The 19,432-nt window shown below is 38.6% G+C and overlaps 1 protein-coding gene across 3 annotated transcripts in view; it reads left to right on the forward strand.

Moving 5' to 3' along the window:
- The first annotated feature begins 381 nt into the window (after nt 1–381).
- Nucleotides 382–19,432, forward strand: part of CDK17 (cyclin dependent kinase 17) — a 96,793-nt gene continuing 77,742 nt past the window's right edge. The window contains exon 1 of one of the 3 annotated variants that reach the window (XM_056341754.1): nt 382–537. The gene's annotated coding sequence lies outside the window, so the exon portion shown is untranslated. Of the gene's footprint in view, nt 538–937; nt 959–19,432 lie in introns of those variants that run through there. The other 2 variants (XM_056341757.1, XM_056341755.1) reach the window with 2 other exon arrangements.

Consider the following 19,432-nt stretch of genomic DNA (forward strand, 5'->3'; position numbering starts at 1 on the left):
CCGCTAGGTGTCGCCGGCGCCCGGGCCTCCCCCGCGGCCCCTCCTGCGCTCCGGCTGCCGGCGGGGCTGTCTCAGTGCGAGCCTCCGAGCTGCGAGCGGGCGGAGGCGTCTGCCCGCCGCGGAGACGCGCAGCCCGGCTCGGCTCGCCCCTTCGCCGCGCACCCCGCGGCCCGACTCAGCTGACGCGAGGCCATCCGGGCCGCTCTCGGCACCCAGCGGCCGGCCGGGCGGCTCCCGAGCACGGCCTGCGGCCCCTCTCCGGCGGCGGTGGCGGTGGCGGGGAGCCGCGGCAAGGCGAAGGCTGCTGCGGCGGCGGCGGCGGGAGCAGCCATGTTGGAGCGGGGAATAAAGTGACTTTCCTCGGGGAGGGAGCGCGGCCGACGGCCCGGCGGAGGCGGCGGCTGCTCTCAGGGCAGCGAGGGGAGGGGGTGGGGGGCTTGGCTCCCGGTGGCCGGATACCGCTCCTGGGCGGAGGAGGAGGGGAAGGAGAAGGGGGAGAGGAACCGCCCCCGGACCCACGGAGCTCCGGCGCTGCTGGTGAGTTGTGGCTCCTCATTGTCTCCCGGCCCCGGGGTGCGGGTCCGGCTCACAGGGCTGGGGCCTGGCCCGCGGGGGCTGTCGGCCTGCGTGTGCGTGGGACGTCGCGGGGGGGGCGAGGTGAAAACGCGGCCCCGGAGGAGGAGGGAAGGTGATGGGAGCTGAGGCGGGGGCGGGGGGGCGCCCCACGAGAGGGCCGAGGGGCTGCCTGTGGAGCCCGCGGCCGCCGGGGCCGGCAGGGCCGCTTTGCGCCCCCGGGCAGGGCAGGGCCGGGCCGGGCCGGGGAGGGCTGCGGGGGATTTCCGCTGCCCGGTGGCGCCTGGGAGCGGCCCCGCGGCGCCGGGGGGCAGCTCCGGGGGGCTGAGCACCGTCCACGGGGTGAGCCGAGGCGTGCAGCCGGTGAATGCCGCGGGATTTTTTGGTGAGCCTGTGTTCGTAACCGTCCTTTCCCCGCCGCCTCCTCCCCTTCAAGCGAGGCTGCTTTCTCCTGACAGCTCTTCTCGCAGCCTCCGCACGTATGACACATTCGCTCCTATTGCAGGTCTCCCCACACACACACCTAAAACGTGTAGGTTTCTGTGCGTGCTATAAGAGATTTTGTGCCCTGGGCTTTGAGTTCGTAGATGACAGGATACGTGAACATTTGCTGACCCTGAACTTCTGTGAACTCCGCTTCTCCCTCCCCTTCCTCTCAGATAAGTAATGGCTTGAACCCAATGAGAGCAAAATGGTTCTTCTCTCGCAGGGACGGGGGAAATCAGGTGGCGTTAGTTGTATTTTATATTTCATGGGGATTTGTTACGCCCACCAGTTCCAGTACCGTGTTCATAGGAGTGGATTAGCTGCTGCGTTGGAAGAATGCTGACCTTGATCCCTTTGTCTCTCCTGCCACAGTTTTGGGAGCCGGCTGGAGTTGCTTTAAACTCGTAGCTGTCTTGGGCACTTCGGTAGTGGTGGTTGTTGTGAGGGAAACAGGGCTGAGGTCTGTCATAATCCAGACGCAATAATTGAAAAAGCATCTGTTTCTTTTTTTAAAAAAATATTTGATGAATAATTTATGTGTGGGTTTTTTTCCTTTTTGTAATTTGACAGAAGATCAATAGCAACTTTCTTGTAGCTATCTCGGCATAGATAGGAGGAGAGGAAGCCCGGTTTGAAAGTCTTCCATTCCTCCCCCCTCGCCTCCTTTTTTAATTGTATGAATTGAACTGGAAGCTAGATGACCAAAGGTTAAATACATGGAAGATGTGGGACAGAAGAAAACATTTGTGGGATTAGACTTGGTGCCAAATTCAGGTTTATTTTCTTGTTAGAATTGGGTAAAAGTGAAGTAGGTGATTGGGTGTTTCATGTGCTTAAGATATTAAAGAAATTGCTATATTGCTTTGTTGCAGTAATTCTGTATCCTCATACACAGCTTTTGTTATTCATATCTGCACTTCAGTAAGTGATGTGAGAGACTTGTTTTAAATAATTAACACAGAAGTAACAGATATGAAAACATAAAATAGTATGTTTGAAATGCATAGTGAAAAATTTCCTTAAAAATTTATACTTGAAAGAGCAAACTGAATTTACTTCTCTAGTATAGAGAAACCATTATAATGTTAACTTGGAGTTAAAAGGTCCACTTAAATTTGAAAGATGAAAGCATCTTTTTTTTCATGGTGTTATTTAAATACTCCTTTGACAATAATGAGTCTGGCTTACAAAAATTCTTAGGAGGGATAACGCAGTGAAGTTCATACCTTGTATTTGCATATTGTGTGGTGTAGCCCAGTGTTTACCCGGGATGGAGCTCTACACAAATCAGTAGGTGGGGTCTGCCTGCATCCATACTGAAGAGTTTGCAAATTGGAGCCTGTGTTGTCTAAAGCAAATTATAGTTTGAAAGTGGCTAGGCATTTATTTTAAGCTTGACTAAGGATGTAGTGCTTTAATTGATCTTTTTAATATGTAAAATGCCACTAAGGTGTAGTGAAATACTTGATATATAATTAGAGCAACTGAAAACCAGGACAGGGCTCTGTTTCTCCCCTGAATCGCTCTGGCTTAAATTTCTGCCTGACACTGCAGTGTGAAAGTATGATGCAGCTTATGACATGGATACTAAGATGTTCTGTATGCCTGTGTTATTGTTACAACGTGGAGCTCTTACAGTAAAAATAAGCAGAGTTTTTTAATGGCTTACTAAAATAAAAAGTCTTCAAATGCCTTAAATGACTGCCTGCTGCAAGAAGAAAAAAAAAATGTTTCACTGGTCTTAGTAAGTTTTGATTCAGTACGGTATATTTGAGTAATTGCACCTAAAAAGTGCAATCAGGAGAGGCTTTGCTGGAGACTGATTCAATATCTGTGTTAAAACCTTTTTAGGCATTTGCTTTTTACCCTCTTTTCACATTTAATGGGAGCTGTTGATATTTGATGTCCTGATCAGCTTTTATTTGTTGGCCAAGAAAGCCAATCAGCTGTATTTTAAAAAGGCATGTATACTAATTGTGTCCTTATTGAATGCTTTATCTGGTGCAGTGTGAATATGGACAAGATCACATCTAAAAATCAAGCTCAATAATAAAGCTTTTCTAGCATAAACTCACTGCATGTTGCTTACAGCCCTTAAATTACAGGTATCTTAAACACTTAGATGTGTGCTTTTTAATGCTTGGGTTTTTTTAATTATTTTTACACCAAGCTGTGAATGTGTATCTGCAGAGGCATGTGGACTCCACTGTAATCTGTAGCACTTCAGAATTTGATATAAAACATTACTCCACAACTTTAGCATGTAAAAATGCTTTTAAAATGCCGAAAGTTTACTTGACAGTTAACGCTTCAAGTGTAAAGAACAAACTAAACCAGTGTATTGCTAGTGATTGTTGTCTTTTTTGCAATGCATATAATTGTAGCAATGACTTTTTCCTTCTGAGTGTGAGAACTGGAAAATTTTTTTTGTGCCTATTCACATACTGATGTACAGGCTACCTTGCATATTAGAAGTAAAAGCATTTTATTTTTAAATATTTTCATTGCTAGACAACAGTTTTCATTTGGTTTTGAAAAAAAAACTTAAAAGTCTAAGACTAGGGGGCTTTTTATTAAACTTACTAAATGTTATATATCCTACTATGTATACGTGGTAATGTTTTTCCCCATGAAGTGGGGAAGAACAGATACAGCCAGAAGTACTAGATTCCTAGAAATGCCCACTAATTGTGTGGGATGTTTTCTTTTTCCTGTGTATTTTGTTGAAGAGTCGTGATATGCTTTTAACAACTTTTCTCTCAAGAGTTAATGCTTGTTTAGACAAATGACTATTTATAATTCTGTATTGAATACAAATCCATACATGCGCACTGTTACCTAACCTGATGGATTAGCAATTCTAGAGTTGTTGGTTTCCTGAACTCCTTTTAGTGGCGATGTCATCTCCAGAGTTCAGAAGAACTGGCTAGTTGAAGTGTCTACAAAGAACGGTTTAACCATCAAGCATTTAACAACTGTTGTTGATAGTACAAGGAATAAAGAAAACTGGAACTTGAGCTAGTTTGCCAATGCGGAGCACAAGAACATGAAAAAAAGAAGAGTTCTCCGTTAGTTCTGTGATCCAGTTATATGGAAAACAATAACCTTAGTGAATGCATAGATTAGGTAATTTGCATCAGGCCAGCTTTTCATACATCAGTCCTTGGATAATAAGGCTTTTGCCACTTCCTTGGAGATCGTTATACCCCTCTATCTGACTGTATTATGCCATAGGCACACTGATACTTGAACTCATTGTAACTGTGCCTTACTGGCATATTTGGGCTTTTGTGGTCTGGTGCCTGTTTTTAAAGGATTAGAAATTTCATTCAGTAGGGGACATCAGGTTGTCGGGTATGCATGAATGTTAGAGGGGAAAAAAATGTGAATGGCATCATCAGAAAATGCAGCAAAAGAAGAAATACCTATCAAATCATGTTTTAATTTTTCATGTTGTGAGGCAGAATTAGGCATAATTTTTAAAAAAGGGAAAATACCAACTTTATAACATTTTAAAATAAACAATTGAAGGCTTCTCTGAATTTCAGGACAATGTTCTGCTTGCTCATTTCTGTAATACCTTGAAAGTACACAGTCAGTTGAAGAACAGTTTTATCCTAGGTTTTGATTATGACTTTTTTTCCCTTAATTTTTTTATTTATCTTCTCTGGTACAACTAGTTGCACATATATTATGAACAAGGCAGTGTTATTCCAGAACAAAGAAACAACATGTCTTTCATTTACACTCCTAGCTACAGTTTTGCTTGTCTTTGTATTTTAGGTTGGACTGGCAAGGTATCATGCATAAGTGAATGTTATTCTGTGCCCTCTAATCATACTTCATTTAATTATGATCTGTACCTCATAATTGTACTACTTTCTCTGTCTGCTGCTGTTTTCAAGGCTTGGTAGAGTTGCACGATGGTCTCTGATTTTTAACATTGCATTTTGTCAGCTTCACTAAGGGTACTTGCATGTTTTCAGTTAGTGTTAAAGTTTGTGACTTTTTTTTCCGTGTTCAGTGGATAAGCACATTTTGCAGCCATGTAGCTGTGCTGATACACCTATTTCGTAGTGAACTGCACTAACCTGTGTGGTCTTTCAGAAATGTTTCTGTCCAAGTATTTCTGCCTGCCTACTCTTCCCTTACTGATTGGGAAGTATTGACTTGTTTGCATGTTGTTCAGGTATGTGCAAGATGTTAAAGGTAACATTTGATGAGGTTTACAGTAATGGTTGCTAATTGGTGCTCACTAAAATAAAGATCTTTGGGAAATATGGGTTACTAAGAGTTATCAAAGAATATTAGTTACCTGCAAACCCACTGTCTTGTAGTTGAGAGAAAAGTTTTTAGGTCAAAAAGTTTGCAGTGGCCTATAGGAGTAAAGAAGCCAGTTTACAAAAATGTAAAAAAATTGAAGTTACGTGAATATGATAGATAAGCCGAAGACTGTGATGCGGAAAACTCATGCTGTCACCAACTATGACGATAAGGCAAGGCGTGTTTTGGGAGGAAAGTGAATTCTAACAGAGCCATCAGCTTGCTACAAATGCTAAAGAAAATGTTAGCATTTGATGATCTTCAGAAGAGGTGCATTAAATACTGCTGTATTCAGAAGTAAACCAGTGATAGTCTCATGGGATGCTCTGAGACACTTCCTAAGAGAACCTGAGGGTGTTAAACAGCTGCCACTGAAGTTGTGTGTTAAGTAGAAGTTGATCGGATGCTTTCTGGAGTGTTAATGCTGATCATGTTTTCAGTATGTCTCAGAACTCTGAGAGATTATGTAATTTCAGCACAACTTAAGGTTTCTTTTAGTGGTTTTAAAAGTAATATGCATAGTAATGGATATTGACAGACAGGAGGTTAAGTAAAGGAAGTAACTTGTTCAGCGTGTATTTATAGAAGACTGATCTTGTGAAATTAACTTCTGGTTCTCCTGATAAGATTAAAAACTGTGATACAATATTGTTGATGTGGCAGACAGGCTTCTCTGAAACCTTTTACTTGCCTGTTATGTGACATTTTGATTAAGGAACTAAAATGATAAGATCAAGTGTCTACATATGAAATGGTTTAAAACTTGGCAGATAATGTGAATCAAGTGGGTAACTATAAATAGTTGTTGTTATATAACTGTATGATGAGGGCTTCTCATCATCAAAGTACGTTCATGAAGGAGCACTGGGAAACCTGCTCAGTGCCTGCTGTCTGGCATTGCCACTAATGAAGTGAAAGCCAGTGAAAATTGCTGATTGTTTTTGTAGCTTGCAGAAAATTGGGAAAACAATGGATACTGCAGAATGGGTCATTAGTGCAGCGTGGATGCTTAGAAAAATGGCAGTTTCCTAATTGTTTGCTTGATGTTACTTGATGTGGCATTTTATATCAGGCTTTAAAAGATTGAATACAGTGTATTAACTTTTAACATAAATTATTTTGTAATTAAAACAAAGTACAAGCAACTATTAATACTAATTTTTAGTTTGGGAATTTATTTTGTAAAGCTTTGGAATAGTTTCGCATGTATAATACAGAAAAGATATTTAGTGTTGAACTGGATTCAGTATGTGGGCTTTAGGGAAAGCTTTTAGTTTTGAAAGATATTAAATACAATTAATAATTCATTAATAACATACAAGAGGAAGAGAATCAGTCATGAAATAATGGAATACATTTTATTTCCACTGCTTTTCTTTACATCTTGAAGCAAAATTTAATTTCTAAATATATAATTCATAAACATTGTATAGTCAAAAAAAGTTGTGGCCATATATATGTTCACCTGGGGAAAATTAAAAGCCATTTTTTCGGTCTATCCCAAATTTATTGCCAGAGCAGCTTCCTCTGTTTGTTCTCTCTTTATCAAGATCTGGTTCTTATAAACAGCGGCAGAGTATTTATGTATGCAAGAGGCTTGTTTCCTTCTTAAGCACTATTCAGTCTTAAAGCTCTGTCATAAATATCTTACTAAATTGTTTAAGTGTCTACTTATAAAACGTGATACTTCATGGTTCACCTTATTTATGTTTGCTCTGAAAACTAAATATAAAACTTAAGTCTCTCTGTATGACTGTGGGAGACGATGCTTGGGCAGGTGCTGCCTATGAGAAATTTTGCTGCTCCACAGCCAATTTAAACTGGCGTAACTTCGGCACTGTTGCTTAAAGCCGTGGTGGTTTTCCCCTTTGCTGGCTGCTGCTGTCATCCCCATGCCCCTGCGCCAGCAGGTGTCTTGTGACCATTTGCCTGTGTCAGGGAACCGATGGAAGTTATAATAGGCATTTGGGTTCAACTTTACTTTTGTTTTTACATGCAAATAATAGTCACTTTCTGCAGAGTCAATGGAAAAACAACAGCTTGTAATTATTTTTTTTTTTTTTAATATCCTGAGCAGATGGGAGGGGAGCTTTCCTGTTGTACAGAGAGGAAAGGAGGTCCTCAACTGCTAAATATAGCAAACATATATTCTGTACTAAAGTCTTTTAAAAATGATGTGTAAAAAAGCAGCCCAGAAACTTAATTTGGTACTGAATAAGAAGGCACAGCGGGGAAATAATTACTGATAAATCTTATAAAATACATACTTAATTTTAAATATGGGTACATCTTTGAGGTGGGATTTATGAACGGAAAGAAGATTTTTGGTGTGGAAATTGTTAATGTTGGAGAAAAGAAATCTGCAGAAATGGAAAATATTTTTTTCTTGAAAATAATATTTAAAAACTGAACTACATAAGCTGAAATTGAGCTATGTTTAAGAGTTAAAAAAATTCGGAATAGGCAACAATAAAAAAAAATAGTAACTATAGCAGTCATACTTTAAAGGGGCCCAGTAGGGAGGTTGTGCAGGGTACTTGTTTTTTTCTGAAGAACTGATAACCTCAGGAGAGACAGGATTAAATCTTTGGCTTCATTGAAGCTACAGTTTGGATTAAATCACTGAAATTTACACTGAGCATTCCTGAGAATAATGTCCTGTGTGATACTGAGATAAAGCAATTTCAGACGCAATTCCAAAAGTTTAAGATTCTCCATAGTATTTCATTACCTTTGTCAATATGATTCAGTAGGTTATGACGAAGAAGCAAAATATTTTAAAGCTTATGCTATTTACCTTCAGGATTAAACAAGATAAACAGCTTACAGTGTTCCTGTTTTGCACAAGTCACAGTATTTTTAAACCTGCTGCTTGTAATTCTGGGTTGTTTATCAGGGACTGCAGTTAACCTGAATGTTTTATTGTGGCTTGTTTCTGACACTTCTCAGTATAATTCTTAAAATCAAAATGCTTGATCCATAAGCCAAAAAAAAAGGTTTAAAAGGTATTTAGGCAGGAGAAGGCCTTTCATTATTAGCATACACTTTTTTTTTTTTTTTTCTGGACAGCACAGCAGAAGCAAAATAATGGTGTATAGTAATTAGTTTGCTCAATTGGTATATGCATTTCTTCTCAAATTATGCAAATTTAGTATTTTAGGAGCAATACGAAGGAGATCAGGAGTTCTGAACGTATGGATTTGATATGCTTTGGTAGTAAGCTCAGTTACTGCATTTTAAAATGTGTTTGGGTTTAGTTTATGGATAAGATATAAAGCATTGAGTGTTGTTAACAGTGTTCTGAACCTGCTTCCTTTAAAATGGGCTTTTTTTTTGGTGGTTGTACATCGTAGGAGGTTTACTGGTATTTGTGAGTATTTCTGGTAATGGAAGAGGTAGATGTTAGTTGAAGGATTTTAGTCCTAAGTTGTTTGTCATTGTTAAAAGTTATTTTGGGGATCAATGGATGGCCAGTGATGATTTGCACCTGTAGCTGCGTCTTAACAAAATACCTATATCAGGGGTCCTCAAACTACAGCCTGCGGGCTGGATACGGTCCCCCAGGGTCCTCAGTCCGGCCCCCGGTATTTACAGACACCCCCGCCCCCCCCCCGCCGGGGGTTGAGGGGGGGAAACCAAGCAGCCGCAGGTGACTGCCTGCCACTGCATCCGTGCGCCGGCCCCCTGGTTAAAAAGTTTGAGGACCCCTGGTCTATATCCTTTATAATCATCTGGTTCTAGGAGTGGGTAGATAAAACCTGGATATTTTTTTTTCTCGGCAAATAATTTGTTCAAATTTTAAATATAAATTGGCCAGATCGATTGATTTGGGTTTTGCCCTGCCCCCCCGCCTTTTTTTTTTTTTTAATGCTCCTCTCTATAATCACTAGAGAGAAATGGGTTCAGAGGGTAATCCAAAGATCTCAATATAGAGCTACCTCTCTTTCCATGTTTACCTTGGAGGGAGATCATCAAGTCATTGTTTTTGTATTACAGCATTACAGTTTGAGCGGAATTAAGTGCTTGCTATAGAATAATTTTTTTCTATGTAGAATAATTTTTGCTGTATCAGTAAACTGAATAGGTTTCCACTACTGTCTGGAAAGTACTGGAGGGAAGAGAGGGCAGGAATTACATGGTTGATGGTGAAGAAGGGAGGGTGGCTGGGTGATGCAGCCAAGCATTTTCTTACAGGTGGTGGAAACTGTTAATTGACCCCAGACCTGATACGAAACTGTGTCCTAAGTGCCTCAGGTGCCTAAAGATGAATAGTGTGATCCCCCCCACCCACAATTTATGCAATTGGGTCTTTAATATGTAAGCAAGAAAATACGCAGATTTTTCTTTATTCTTCACTATTTCTTGCAGGTGCTTATCATGAATTAAAATTCCAGTCATGTGAGTAGTAGCAATAGTACGTTTTAATATTGAAATAGGTTGCAGAATGCTCTGTTTTTATTTTCTGTCTCATGGCATTTCAGAAAACAGGGTTGCAAGGACAAACAAAAATTATCTGTTTTATTGTATTATGAGAACCTAGTTCTTACAGTATATATGCTCCATGATAAAGTAAGCCTATTGAATTGTAGTACATAGGGCATGTACTACACCTGCAGTTCATGTTCATTACTGAGTTTTTAATGACATTACACAACATTAAGTTAGTTGTAAATTTATGTCTTTACATGATTGGATTGTCATATTTGCTCTTGGTAACTGAAATTGTATCTTAATTCAGAGGGGGTTTTTTGGTTTTGCTTGGAAGATAGGATGTACAATCTCTATTTTACTTGCATATTGATAATTATTTCCTTGGGTTGGTTGACATTTTTTGCCAAGTTTTACGCTAGTTTAGATAATCTGTTGAAGAAGTTATTTTAGGATATAACTGCAACAGTTTTTATGCAGTGACTTTGGCCAGTTTTCATGGAAAGTAGTGCATAAGTAGCTAAAGAAGTATGTAGGGATGTATTATGTCAGTTTTTGATCACTTAACTTGAGGCTTCTTTAAGGTACTGGTCTTCAGGGTGTGAGTGCTGAGGACATTTTGAAAATCAGCCTTAATAGGGTTTACTGCAGAGACCTGTTAACAGAAATAATACTCTGGCAGTTTCTAAAAACCTGGTGGTATAGGTTCTGGTAAACATTCATAAGAAACGACTGGAAGTGGGGATGGTCTAGCTATAAAATACTGGCAATCCAACTTTATACTAACACAAAAGGGTAGATTTCTCCTTTTCTGTGGCTAGGTAGTATCTTGCTCTCAGTCTTTTTGTATCAGTGTAAATTAATCTATCCTGGACTATTTAACCTACATTAATGCTTTATGCCTCAGTCTTGTTAATTGCACTGGACCCTTTCCAGTCCTACAGAGCTAACACATATGTAACCCCACTGCTTCCAAACAGGCCTGAAACACAGACTTGGAAGGCAGTCCTGTTGACTGTCTTCTACAGGAAATAGTCTCTTAACTACATCGAGTATACAGAGCTTCCAGTATTAGACTATTGGGGGGAAAAAAAAAGTCTTTTGTCACTTAAGGAGGAAAAAAACCCCTTCAAACCTCTGATAAAGCACAGGAAGTGAAATTGTTGACAGAGAAAATTCCTTTTCTGTATAGTCACTTTTATGAGAAGAGCCACACCCCAAAGGTAATATATTTAACTGTTAGTGGATCCTAGTGACATAATGGAATATTTTTCCATTGTGTTCAGAGGTTTAAAAGGGATAAAGAAATGTATGTGGGTTAATGCCCTTTCAAAATTTTGTGGTAGTTGCCACGTTATTTGTGTTATGTTCTAATTTAAAAATATTTGTCTCTGTATGATTATAAGAGGCTTTGCAAAAATAACATGTTACATTTTGTGCAAAAGTGGGAGACAATTGTGATGGTCTTTTCATCTTGTTTAACTCCTGACAAAGCTCCTTCCGCAGTGTGCAGAAGCCTTACTTTTTTCTGCTAGGTAGTAGTATTTCAGTTGGATTGAGTTACCATGGCTCTTTTGTCACGAAGTCTAGGAAGCTTTATGATGGAGTCTGAAATACAAAGAAGCTGCACTCTGGTTTACAGCATAGAGGTGAACATTTGTTTTTAGTAATACCCGTTTATCCTCCTTGGATGGGTTGCTTTGCTGTATTTTTGAACCAAACCTTAGGGATAGGTGTGGTTTTGTTCGGTAGCAGAGGGGATGAATTCAGGTGTCAGAACTGAGGGAAGGCGTGCATAGCTAGGACCAAAGGAAAGCTTCACAGGTAGAGCATGATGGAGTTCGAGCATGCTGCATCTGGAATCGGATATTACTGGCGTGTCTTCTTGTGAAATACTGGGAATCTGGTGGTTTTTCTATTTGTTTTTTAATCCAGAGGAAGGCCTAGGGGTTGTCTTAGGGCTTTGCTGTGTGTGCTATCAACAATATTTTGATCTAAGAAGTCAGACATCTGTGTTTATCTAGTAAAACAGCGTATGTAAATCTGTTCTTAGATCCCTGTACTGCAGGTTTTGTTTGAGAGATGCTGGGTACAGTATTATTCATGAAACATGCTGATTATGTGTTCTAAGGATAATTAGATGTTTTGAACTTCCATAGGCCATAGGGTGTATCCAGGTATCCATTTTTTTTAATTTCAGTCACGAAATGCTGTAAACTGAATAATATAATGTTGCTCTCAAAAAAAAAATTGCTCTCAAACCCATGCTCTGCAGCATCAAAAGTCTTATGACAGAGGAAATTGAATTGAGGCTGAGAAATATTTTGTGTGTCCTAACGCTTTGTTTTGTAGTGATACTAGTTTAATTGTGTCTGCGGTTCTGACACAATTTTTCATTGACCAGCCATCCAGCAGAATACTGTTCACTTCAGTACCTCTGTACCCATGAATGTAGTGCTGGTCTCAGAGTTATAATTATGCTATGAAATGCCTTGCACTACTCTTTTTTTTTTTTCTTTTTTTTTTTTTTTTTTTAATACCTTGAAGCTTTAAGTGTATGAAACAAATACTGGGACTTTATTAATAAGGTTTAAACTTCCTAAAGGCAAAAAGTGGCTTTTCTCCTTAATTTCCAGTATAGTTTTGTTACCTTTTTTTGTCTATCAGTATTTTGGGAAGTTCTGTGTTTCCTAGAAAATGTCAGTAGGGAGCATCGGAAGAGGCATGCTGTGTTGTTGTTGAACATTTTTGTATGCATAAATCTTTGCAGCTTATCCGTTTTTTGTCCTTGTCTGTTTTAGTAATTTGGATGCTACTAGAAATTATTAATAGTTGCATTTTAGATTCATGTTTTTAAATGAATTTTAGATTAATTTTTTTTAAAAGCTCTTAGAATAATCTTCGTCTGCCTTGCTCATCAGATGGCAAAGCTGATGTTTTTGGTGTTGCTTCACCCATCTAGCATCACTGAGTGGTAAAGTTAGTTATCGAACCTTATTCTCAGCCCAGGCTTTCCTTGCTCTTTTCTCTTTCCTTCATATGTGGTGCAGAAATCTATTTACTCAAATAATTACATGTTAAGAACTTCTGTTGCTGTAATAACAATTGAAACGTGGCTTCTGATCTGTAACTTTTTGATTTATTTTAAATGATTAATTTTAAAAGGATTTTAAAAGGATTTTTCAGTATGCAATAATGCAATATTTAGGGCTATTCATTTTTCTACAGTGTAACACTATATAATACGGACTTCAGGTTTTTTTGCAGATACTGTTTGGAGCTCTGCTGGTGTGAATGCTTTTATTAGTATTGTTGAAGGCTGGAATCTTCATCTGAAAATTATGTATTTTAAACCAAGTTTAGCATAGATTATATATATTTCTTCCAGTTTACATAATTTCCTAGGATGAGAAAGCTATGTTTGAAAACAATAGAAGATTGCCCTGTAGAATGATTTAATTCTGTGTCGTTTAGATACTAGAGACAGCATATCTATTACATTGAATTTTTTTAAAATGTTGATTTTTGTTTTAGAAGTGGTGTGCAATCTAATTCCAAATTCAAACAAAAAGAGAAAATGTGACCTATATTAAATGTTAGTTAAATTCGTAGAAAATAGAAAAGCAGCTGGTGGACAGAAGATCATTATGACCTTGTAGAAAATAGGTGTTTAGGATTATGATAAGCATTAGTAGGCTTTCTGTACTGTATGCCATTGTATATTTTGTTTGAGAGATCTGGAAGTAACTTTATTAAATATGACCTATTTTTAGATGCAGTTTGTCTTTTGGACTATTGAAAACCCTGCTTATGATGTATTTGGGACCATTTTTACTTGAAAGATGCAGCAGAAATTTTAGGTATTTCTTTAGTGAAACATTCGTGTATATTGGGAGGAGGAGATTAAAATTGCAATTTTATGGCTGGGTGAAATTTGTATATAGCAAATGAGATGTAAATGCAACCCCATTTTCTTCACACATGCAAGAGCATGTTCTGTAAGCAATTTTTGCAGTTACTTTTGTTGCACACTTCATGATTAACATGCCTCATGTACATAAACTATAAATGCACGTCTGGCATATCAGAATATGATTTATACTATGTAAATCATAAATGCTTTATTCAGTATTTTCACTGCTCATTACACAGAATTTTCTAGCAGCACTTGAGAGAGTAAATTAATTCTCTTAAGACATAAGTGCTGTCATCGGCAGTATCTGTGTTTACATTCTTGACTGCATGGGCAGTACCTGGACCACTTTTTTAAATAATCCACTGTGTGAATAAAGATTGTTCAAGTCTTTGTCATGCTGAAGTAGAAACTTAATACAAGCACTAAATCAATTAAAAATAGGGTTCTTGTTGGTAGTGAAACTGTCTCAGATTTAGACATCTTGTCTCAAAACAGCAGTATTAATAATGTAGTAGGGTTAAAAGAGAAAGTTGCTCTTTAACAGCTCTTTGTAATTATTCAAAGTTAGTTGTTCATTTTAAAGGGGGAAGTGAACTTTCTTTGTATGAAATGGTATACAATGCTAAAATTAACCTGATCTGTAGTATGTGGTATACTGTTTAACAAAATGATGCAATGTAATTTAGGATCGTTTAATGAAAATAGCAATGTCTTCAGTGTTTTTATTTATACAATCAGATCAACACAAATAACCTGGATTAAAAACAAAGTTTGAGGCTTTTTTACAAAAGGTGGTCCTGCTCTAGGACTGGCATTCCTGTCCTGGGTGTGTGGGTGTATGTAAGGCTGACAGGGATTAGGGCAATCCAGGGACTGGGCTCTTTGTAGCCTGGCTGTGACAGGGACAGTGACATGGTCAACCATCTCTCCCCTTCTTGTGGCTCTGGTGGGTGCATTCTTTAATGATAAAACTAGCTTGCTACCTCAAAGCTCAGAAAAGCATCTTGAATCTTTGTATTAATCCTCTTCTTTCAAAGAGCAGTATTTGGTAAATTCCTGTGTTCCTGTCTGTAGTGTCACTAACGTGGTCATTTGGTCTTCCTAGTCAGCAGACATAGACTCTATAAAAACTTTGTGTTATTACCAAGATAAAGGTTTCTGTTTCTAGGGTCTAGATTAGGTTGAGAATATGATGAGCTACAGAGGAATAAACATACAGGGTGAATATTTCATCTGTTTGTGCTGTATCTGTTTTAAGGAGAAAAAGAAGTTGCAGTTTAAGAGTAGAAAAAGCTTTGACGTGAATATTTATTTACTGTCACCTCCAAAAGTCATTACCGACTAGATTATATACCAATGTGGGCATGATTCTTCCATGGTAAGGTATTTCCTTAGTTAAATCTACCTGTACATATAAATGCTAGTAAATCTGTGTGTTCTTCGACATTTATTTTCAGTTCATAAAGTTGTAAGGCACAAACAAGAGCTTTGCTTTGATACTCTAAAAAGGGTTCTTGAACTGAAGATTTGTGTCTGACATTATTCCCTGCTATTCTACAGATGCAGTGGAAAAACTGATTGTAAGCCAGCTCTGGTGGCACTGGTGAATGTCTTTATATGCAAAATCTGGATAGATTTGTGTTTGTTGAGTACCAAGCTGTTCTGAAGCTGTACACAAGGTTGAAAACAAAAGTAGACTTTTGAAAAAGTAAACTGGAAATGGCCATGCATAATTCTAACTCCACTTGCTTTAGCCTTGTCCCCGTGCTGTGTTTTCCATGCAATATGGTTGTCATGAGCCTGAGGTAAAAAGATGGCTTTTTCCATCGCCTGGTGCTCCAAGGCACCTTTCCTGCTCTGCAGACTTCACCAAAGGAGGATTCCCACAATATGGCTGCAAATGGTGGGAAACACGCAGCACTTTCCTCTCTGGGTGGTAGCTTAATTTAATGCTGTTTAGTGGAGTTTGTGATTAGTCATCTCTCTCCTGTGTCAGTTATTTGCTATGAAGCTATCTGCTCTATGTGCACTTCGACCTAAGCATTAATGTGTTGAACTGCTATTCTTTCAAACGTGTACATTCCAAAAAATTGCACGTTTTCCAATTTGTCCTCCAAGATGCTCTGCAAAATACATGTAGTGTTTACATAATGGAGGGAGATGGTTACATCTTTCAGTTGACTTGGTGACTAAATTAGGTAATTCTTACAGAGGATACTTTGACACTGGACATAAATTAAGTGATCACGTGAAACCTGTTCATTACAAGCCTAATTAATATGAAATATTTATTCTATACTTACTCCTCATATCCTCATCGTGTTTTACTAAATGTCAGTTAGGATAGTACATAATTAAAACATTTTGAACAATTTCTCAAGTATCATAATAAATTGTGAAACAAATTGTCAGTCCTCTGAGTCATAACAAAACAAACTGCTTATTGGGATGTCTTAAGGAAATACATTAAATAAGAATTTTTGCTGACGGTTTGCAAAACGCGAACTGCAGTGGAAATGAAGGTCACAAGTTGTTTATTGAGCAGTAGATGGAATAATAGTTTTGATAGTAGCAGAAAGACACCAGTACTTATTCCTGCTTTTAGTTTATTTTGAAGAATGAGTGTTTGAGTATGAGGGGTTCAGTGTGTTACTTAGAACTGGATTTACTTTTACTATACCTGAGAATGAAAAGTTTAGCAAGGCTTCTTACTAGTATGAAAGGCAGTATCTGTGTTTTGATTCTTTGCCTCCCTTATTTTTTTTGATGTTCAGTTTGCTCTGTATTACTGTGAAGCAAATATATTAATGTGTATTTTAAAGAGCTGATATGAGATGTAGAGTATTATTTCAAGTGTTAAGAAGTCATCAGATTTGGCTTAAAAAGTGTACTTGGCCTTTGCTTATACCAACTGCATTGGGACGCTACATTTATGTAACTTAATTTAATAGTTCTTAAGAGTCCAGTTTTGTTTTTCTCTCAAAAGCTGTGTTCCTTCTACCAAATAAGAGTTTAGTTTGACCTACTATATTTTGGTATCTTATGTCATCTTGCTGGGATACACATGAGCCTTTAAAAGGTTAATTTTCTTTATATTAGATTTTGGATCACCTAGAAGTCTCTTCTGCTGGGCTTTCTTAGTTATCTCTTACACTGTCATGTTTGAATGGTAAGCAAGAGCTAACCTAGTCTGGAAAAAAGCAGGATGCTTGGTTTATGTAATGCAGTTGTAATAGATTTGTGCAACGTGCAGAGTGTGTGTAGGAAGAATAGGCTTAAAAAGCTTTGGTCCCAACCTTTCTTTGCTTTGTGAATCAGATTTGAATGTTTAACATATAAGTTCAATGATACATATATATTCAAAAAACAAATATTTTTTTTTTAACTCTAGATGTGTATTTCTTTAATGGCATGATGGAGATTTTCACTGTGAAGTCTTGTTAGAGTGATCAAGAAGTGTGGAAGATGGATGTGGGAAAAAGGACAGCTTGCATAGATCAGTCAGTCTCATCCCTAGGGCATCCTGACTCGTGTGTGTGTCTTGACAGTCAGCATGTGAACTCTTAAATTATTTTTTTCCTCTGATGTCTAATATAGGACAAGTAGTAAATTTCTAGCAGGTTGTCAGGTAGTTTTATGCTTAATTACTTCAGCTCAGAAGTTAAATGTGCAAATATGTTCATTTGTTCCCTGTTGAAGGCATGGCTTTAACAGGTGTAGTATAAATGTTATCTGCATGAGTTCTGCTCTTTTCATGAATCTAAGATCAGCTATGTGTGGAGGCATGCAAACTGCATATAGTTATGTTTGCATGTTCAGTATTTGTTATTTTTCCCTAGTCCCTAACACTTCATGAAGTTCTTCAAGCTTATTTCAGATACAGACTGATTCTTGGGAAGGTAGTTGATCTGCACCTACAGAATTTGTTGCATGTGGGAAGCATATGATCTCTGATTAGAATTCATAGAAGCATGTCATGGGAAATTAGGTGTTGGGAAAAGAAGTACCTCCATGCTTGGTTTGTGTCGGATTTGCTTTGGTAATCTTGGAATGCCTTTGCTTTTTTGCTGTCAAAATGTCATTATTTGGATCTTTCCCAATGTTTTTATTCAAGTGATAGGAAACAGAAGGGAAGTACTAATTGGTATGAGTCTGGAAAACATGCTCTGAATACATGTACAAGTGTTTGTGCTTTCTTACCCAGATTTTGAGCACGAGAGGTGTGACGGCAGAAGCATCAGTTTGGGAATGCAGTTAGAGCTCTTGGGGAGTCCAAAATGTTTTTTCATCCTATTGCCACCAAAGGAAAGTGTGGGTATTCCTCTCCTTATTGAGGTTCTCTTAAATTCTTGCTTTATAATGAAGAGCTTGTCTTGCTAGTTCATTAGTAATTGCTACCTCCTACCATCTCTTTTGTCAGCTGGGGGTAGGATTGCCTCCTACACCCAGGGGGGAAAAAAGAAAATTAGATAGTGATAGAGGCTAAAATTAAAGAAGTTTGAGAATAAATAGGCCAGGTTAATCTCTAATTCTGAAGACAGCAAAATTCTTTCTTTAGATTTTAGATGAAAAGAAATCATCCTTTTCTAAAGTGGTATCTTTAGGGGGCCAGGCAACACTAATGTTACTGGCAGAGAATTTTTCCACATGGGTCATCTGCTTGGACTTGGGCTAGCTAGCATGTATTGATGTTACGTAGTTGATAGAGGCATTTCAGAGTGGGAAGCTACCTGCAATTCAGAAGCAGTTGGCACGTGATACCCTGGTTGCCTCACAGCAAGAGGCCAAGGCACTTTTAAAACTTAGTAAAAACCTAAACTCTGAAAGCTTATAATTCTCTTTGTGGTTCGGCGTGCTGTGAGGACAGCATAGGTAGCAACACTTTTCAAACGGAAGTGGAGGAAAGAGGAAATAAGTTTGTCACAACTGTAATGTGGTGGCTTGTGTGTCGTCTTCATGATTTCAGCCACTGTCAGCGTTGCAGTCGCAGCAGAGGCGGTATCTGGGCTGGCTACAAAGTAATCGGTTTGCATACTATTACTGACAGCAGCAGTTTGTTGGAATTAGTTGCGAAAAATGTTATAAAACTTTCTGTGAAGCCTTCCAGTCACCTCCCTCCGTGACTTGGAAGTTTTTTTTATTCCCTGCAGGTTAAAAACCTTTCCTTTTCAGTTTTCCGTGTTCCATTTAACTCCAACATTCAGCAGCTCGAGCAAATGCTTTTTCAGCAATTAATCTGTTCCTCCGTCTGTGATTGGGAGTTAACAGTGAATGTTATTTCTCCCTCACCCCATGAATTTGCTATACAATTTAAAAATATATTCTAAATAAGTAGAATAAAAATAGTCCGTGTCGTGCTGAACTTGAGGTGTTTGTTGAGGCTGTGTGAAGCAAGAGCTTGTTTGGAAACCATGTGTTTTGTTGGATTGTCATCACCTGTTGAGAGTTTTCAAAACTAAAGTAAAAAGTGTCAGTACTAAAATATGCAATAACAGAATGTTTTATGGGAAATAATATTTGACAGTCCTTGTAATATTCCCTTCTCTGAACTGTTGTCATGATAGTAGGTTTTTTTTTTTTTCTTGTGGGGGTAGACAGCTTATAACTTCCTTATGTGATGTGTTCAAAGAAATGTATAAGTTTAAGTGGTCACGATCTCTGTTTGAATCATCAGTAAGAGTTATGCTATAAAACAGGTTGTGTAGC

Source organism: Falco biarmicus, chromosome 5, assembly GCF_023638135.1.
Source record: "Falco biarmicus isolate bFalBia1 chromosome 5, bFalBia1.pri, whole genome shotgun sequence".
In the NCBI taxonomy this organism is placed as follows: domain Eukaryota; kingdom Metazoa; phylum Chordata; class Aves; order Falconiformes; family Falconidae; genus Falco; species Falco biarmicus.